This window comes from Ambystoma mexicanum, chromosome 6q (assembly GCF_040938575.1).
Source record: "Ambystoma mexicanum isolate Mex_15411 chromosome 6q, UKY_AmexF1_1, whole genome shotgun sequence".
In the NCBI taxonomy this organism is placed as follows: Eukaryota; Metazoa; Chordata; class Amphibia; order Caudata; family Ambystomatidae; genus Ambystoma; species Ambystoma mexicanum.
In genome coordinates, this window is record NC_090937.1 from 724,251,572 (window position 1) to 724,257,571 (window position 6,000).

Here is a 6,000-nt window from a genome sequence, read left to right on the forward strand (position 1 = left end):
CTATTGATGATTTTGATAGTGTCAAGAATAGAAAGAGGAAAGAATGAGAATGTATTATCCTCCACTGGGGGAGGTGAGGTTAGCTGAGATAGGGCGAGGCATAGTTTGGCTTTTTTTTTGTTCTATTTTCCGTTGGGCTAGCGAAATTTTGTTCGCTAGCACATTTCGAATGTTAGAGCACCATTGCTCATCTTTCACTGTATGGGCTTGGGTAGGTGCAGGTGATTCTAATTCCCGAAGGATTTAAAAAAGTTTGCTAGTACTGGATTGTGCATTGGTAATTCTATTGTTATAGACCTCACTTTTGGCTAGTAGAATTTCTCTTTTGTAATTGTTATCTGCTATCTGGAAAAGGTTTTTGTTTGCTGTGGTGAGTGATTTGCACCAGTTGTTTTCGGCTGATCTTTTGGACGCACACATTGATCTGAGTTCTGAGGTGAACCAGGGATTGATATGTGCTAGGCGCTTAGATTTTTAACTTTTCAGGGGAGCTACTTTGTTGATAACTTCTAGCATAATTTCATTATATTGGCCTACTAGAGTCGATGGGTCAATGTTTAGGTATCTAGACTCTAGGAAGGGTGTAAGAAGCGGTAACATGTTATCTCTATTCATATTTTTGGAACTTCTGGTTGGTGCATTAGGTGTAGAGGCAGCAAGATTCTGACTTTTAGTGCTAATGGTAGTGGAAAATATTATGGTGTTATGGTCCGACCACGGCATAGGTGTATTAGATAGTACATTGGTAGTGCAATTAATGTCCGCTAGCCAGCCCAAGGTATGTTCTTTTTCGCAGGTAGGGGCAAGGATTCTTTGGGTGAATCCGATAGCTTCCATTGATTTACCTAATAGATCTACGTGTCTGAGGATCGTTCAGGCCTAGGTTAAAGTCGTCCATAATTACTACTTTGGATTGAGGTTTCAGATCATGTGTCATGAGTGTTGTGATATCATCTTCAAAGGTGGACGTGGCTCCTGGGGGCCTGTAGGTGATGTGTGTGGTGAGTGTGCAGGATGGTATAATGGACATTTTTAAGGTGATGATTTCACCTGCACTAAAAGGGAGATCAGTGGATATTCTAATGTTTAAGGTATCTTTGGCTAATAAGGCAACACCGCCTCCTTTTGATGTATCTCTGTCTTTCCTAAAACTGGTATATCTCTCCACGATCGCTAGGGAAAGCTGTGGTCCTGATGCTGAGTGTAGCCAGGTTTCTGTAACTGCCAGAAAGTCAAGGCCATTGGAAGTGATTACATCTGCAATATCTAATGCGTGCACTGTGATGGATCTGGCGTTAATAAGTGCTCCTTTTAGTGTGATATCATTCACACTAATAGGGGCCTTGATCTGGGAGATTTTATGATGTATAGTACTTGGTGAGGAAGGGCCTGGTGGTGTGGTGTTAGTGGTAGTGGAAGTGTGTTGTTTGCTTGGCTCTAGAAATTAGCGAGAGGAGAGTCTATGCGTTCTCGTTGAACCTGTGATCGGGTATGAAGAGGTGGGGAGGGTTGGGGTTGGAGAGATTGTATGCGAAAGTTTCTGTATATGATGGGTTGTAGCTGCGTGGGTATGTTTATGACCAGTTCTAACAGAGAGATGGTGAAGTCTGGTCAGTATGTCAGGAGGCAGTGCAGATGGTGGTAAATTGTTGATGTGAGACAGGGGTGTGATGCATCTTTTGCTAGGCAAACCTAGGTTGCTAGAGTGTGAGATAGCAGGGAAAGGGGCTGTTCGTTGATTGATGGTTAAGTTGTACTAATAAAAACCTATGTAAACCTATGTAATTCACTGAAACAACGTTGTTAAAGGGATGTTATGGTTAAGTTACACTAATAAAAACCTATGAAATTCAGTGAATAAACATTGTTAAAGGGACGTTATGGTTCCAAGTAAAACGAAAAACCTCAAAAATTCACCAGTTATGGTAAGCTAAGCAACCATAACTCGTGCCACCACCGTGCACTGCTAAGACTAACACCAAGGACATCAACGATGACAACAAAAATGTCATTGATAACATCACTGATGACATCACATATCTGGACCACTTCTTTTTGTTTACTGACATGATTAGGCTAGTTTTTGTTTTTACCGACAATAAGAATTTCCAAATTTAGAAGGTCCTATATAGCTACAGATTAACCTTTCTATATGTTCTTAAAGTACTTTCTTTAGAGTTTAATCTGAGCTCATAGTGCACATACATGGGGCAATAAGCAAACCTGAAACACACAATTAATTTGTGTACATGATGATTAACCCTAATGTTATTGACATTTTCTGGTGCTGATGTTTCTTTCTTTCTGACTTTAGTTTCCCTGGATGTGCCTCTAATTTGTATGCATTGTGCATTTTTATATGTATTTCTTCTACTAACACAAGTGTTTGTTAAGTTTTCAATTGTTAGCTATTTATTCCATGTTTAACATTACTCATTTATTATTTTACCATCCAAAATCACCAGATTAGAAATATTGTACTTCTATGGAGCATGCTGCAGCCATTGCCTATGACTGTGTATGATTACGTTCCTGTATTGACAGCAACACTCTAATATAATGTTTTGTTTTATTTAGATGAGCACATTCTTTAATACATTAAGTAGTTCAGGTTAGGTGTGAGAAATCTGAAGGTGTCTCCTGAACTGGACCCGGGGATCTGTCGTCTAGGTGGCCAGGATATGGCCATCGCTATTGGAACCAGTTCCTGGGAGTGGACCAATGAGGGAGAATCACCTCCTCAGGAAGTGGATCCGGAACACCGATGGGTGAGACGCTGTGTTCCCCTTCTATTAGTCCCTCTTTCCTATCTTACTACATAGGACACTCAACTTCTCCAACTCCCCCTTTAAAACACGAATACTTTCGCGCACCACAGAAGACAATGGACTAACACCAGAGCCATTTACCTGACATGTGCCAATTCAAGGGTCAGGCAAAGTCAGGCAATTGACCAGAATCACAGCCACTTGATTGCCTTTTCCCTTCCCCACAGGTATAAAAGGTAGAGCAAGAGAGCACAGTACGAGCAAGGCAGACCGCATGACAAGACAGCTAATCAAGCCTGGCAGTTTAAGAAAAGGAGAAAGGCAGCAAGAATTGAGAGGGTAACAAGGAGGGAAGCAACCTTGCTCTTTCCGACCCAAATCCGCAAAATTTTCAAGGAAGAAAACGTAAGCCAGAGAACAGCAGCCATACAGTCTTGCAGCAGATGTCAACGGTACATGGGGCATGCCCACACTGATAAGCAGGAGCGAGATAGAAGCCTGCTACCGTGGGACCGTCCTTGACTCCAGGTACCAAAGAAGCCAACCAATTCATCACAGCCGGTGATTCGAGGGGAGAGTCGATAATCAACCGAGCTATATTCAAAGAACTGTAAAATTGTTAAGGGAAGACCAGCTACAGAGTGGGACCAGCACCACATGGGTGCTGTCTCTAGAAACTCTGTATAATTCCATATTGATTGAAACTACTGATCCCAGAAGGCCAAAGGAGAGCCGCCAAGACAGGTCAAAGTGGTCATACAGGAGGTCTAGCAAAATCCCCATACAGTCGGAAGTCTTTGACCGACAAACTGTTAAGAAAGCAAGGAAAGTGAATACCACATCAAAAGAAAGTAAGGGAAGTGAATCCCGCAATTGTTGACAGCAAAAGCAATGTAAAGTGGCAAGAGTGAACCTGGTGGAGGGATGCCAGTAAAGAGGGGTGAAGTCTAAAGTCCCAAGAAACAGTGTGTTGACAACAGTGAACCCGGCCGAGGGATGTCCATGGACTGTTTAAAAAGACATTAAGAGTCATGTATACAAGAAAAGCCATAGTGAACCCGGTGGAGGGAGGTTGAGAATCGAGATGGGTCTGTGCCCGGAAGAGCGGGATCCAGGCGTGAAGAATAATCATCCTAAATACAAGTTGAAATTAACTTTCATTTGTTTATTTTAATGACCCTTGAAGGCAAGAGACTTTTGATGAAAAGAGACTTGGCAGTCGAGGCTTCTGAGAAATTGAAACCAGAACTGTCGTCTCGTGTTGGGGAAAGCTTGAGAAGTGTGCTGTGCTCAGAAGTCCCACCTTATCCTGTGCTAAAACGTGGGGATGGGAGACCCCTGGCAACTTGCATCCTTGCGTATTATTTATGAACACTTCTTTCTTTCTTTATTTTTTATTTGATGGTTGAAGCTTGCTCCCACCTTAGATTTAGGTCTAGAATAGGCATATTTCCATCCTGCATTCAGTTTAATGAACACCCTTGAAGTGTGATCACTTGTGTCTGTGTTTACTGTTGCCACCATGAGTTCCTTGCATAGGTCTCCAGATCACCCCTAACATCTTGTCACCGACATTATAAACACAACCCCTTGAAGGGACTTTTAATTCAAATGAATTTAACATTTGTGATGTCATCTTTGATGTCCTGGGTGTTAGTCTTAGCAGTGTACGGTGGTGGCACGAGTTATGGTTGCTTAGCTTACCATAACCGGTGAATTTCTGATGTTTTCAGTTTTACTTGTAACCATAACATCCCTTTAACAACGTTTGTTCAGTGAATTTAATGGGGTTTTACCAGTGCACGCTAATTTCATACAGCTTACAAATATCTTACTTACACCAATCTAGCAACATTTATGTCCACTTAGCAAAGTTTCACCTTAAAATCCTGCAATTTCCAAACTTCTAGCATCCTTTTTTACAATTCTATACACTTGTTGCAACTTTGTCACTGTTTTTGTGTTCGTCGATGTCTGCAAATGTCTGACATCATCACGGACTCTCCGGACAGAGTCACATGACCTTGTGCACACGCAAGGCATGATGACGTGTCCGCGAACACGTCCACACTTCGCGATTGGGTCCGTGCTTCGCGAACAGATCAGAACTGCATTTTCTACTGTTCCAAGAACTATCAAGCTCAAAATGTGCCATTGCACAGCTCCTACACCTATTCTTACTCATTATCCATGAACAATCTAGCACAGAGCACATACATTTGAAGAATACTAGCAAAACTGCTATTTATCTTAAAAATGGCATCAGCTATTGCCATTTCTCCTCCCCAAATTCCACCACCACCAGCTGGAGGACCTACACAACAAAGAAAGCACAGGGGAACATGAAAAAGAATAAGAACCCAAAAGCAAAGTTAAGATTTGATAGTGCAAATGTGAGGAAAACGAGAAAAGAGGTGGAGGGGAGAAACTCAAGTAAAGACAATCAAGGGGACGATGAAAAGTGGAAATGGCTGACAAAGCTGGTAGCGGAAAAAAAACAACAGAAATAACCCCAAGTGAAAATGCCAGAAGACTCATGGACCTTAATCAGTTGGAGCACAAAGGGTTTTAAATATCTACCTAAACAAGGAAAACTAGCAAAGTGGAACCCCAAGGTAATTTTCCTGCAGGAATTGTGGCTAACAGAATCACCAGTAATAGAAGGGCACAGAGTTTTCTTAAATCCAGCAACCAAGGGCCTGAAAGGAAGACCTAAGTAAGGGCTACTGGTGGCTAACCACAATGACTTGAAATGGACACTGTTGGAAAATAGGCATCAAACCCCCTATATGCAACCAGTGAGCCTTGAAACAGAGATAAAACTGGGATGTGGTCATAAAAAACAAGTGATCACAATAATCAACATATATTGGAACCCTTGTGGACAAAATAAATAAGAACATGCCAGACGAAATGGCAAAAATATTGGACGAACAAAGGCTAAAATGGAAAGATCCATTTATTATAATGGCAGGAGACTTAAATTGTACATGCCCAGAGGGTGCTAATGATGGTCAAGACCATGATTTAGTAGAGGCATCAGAGAAACAAAAACAAGGTACAAGGTGGAGGAAAATGATACAGTCAAGAGATTGTCTCATTTTAAATGGGAAAACCCCAGACGACATCCCAGGAGCTCCAAACTGGCAAGGAGGCGCCTCAAGAGCCACCTTTGATTACATTTGTACGTCATCAAACTTCTCAGACAATATTAAGTCTCTGGAAGTAGTAC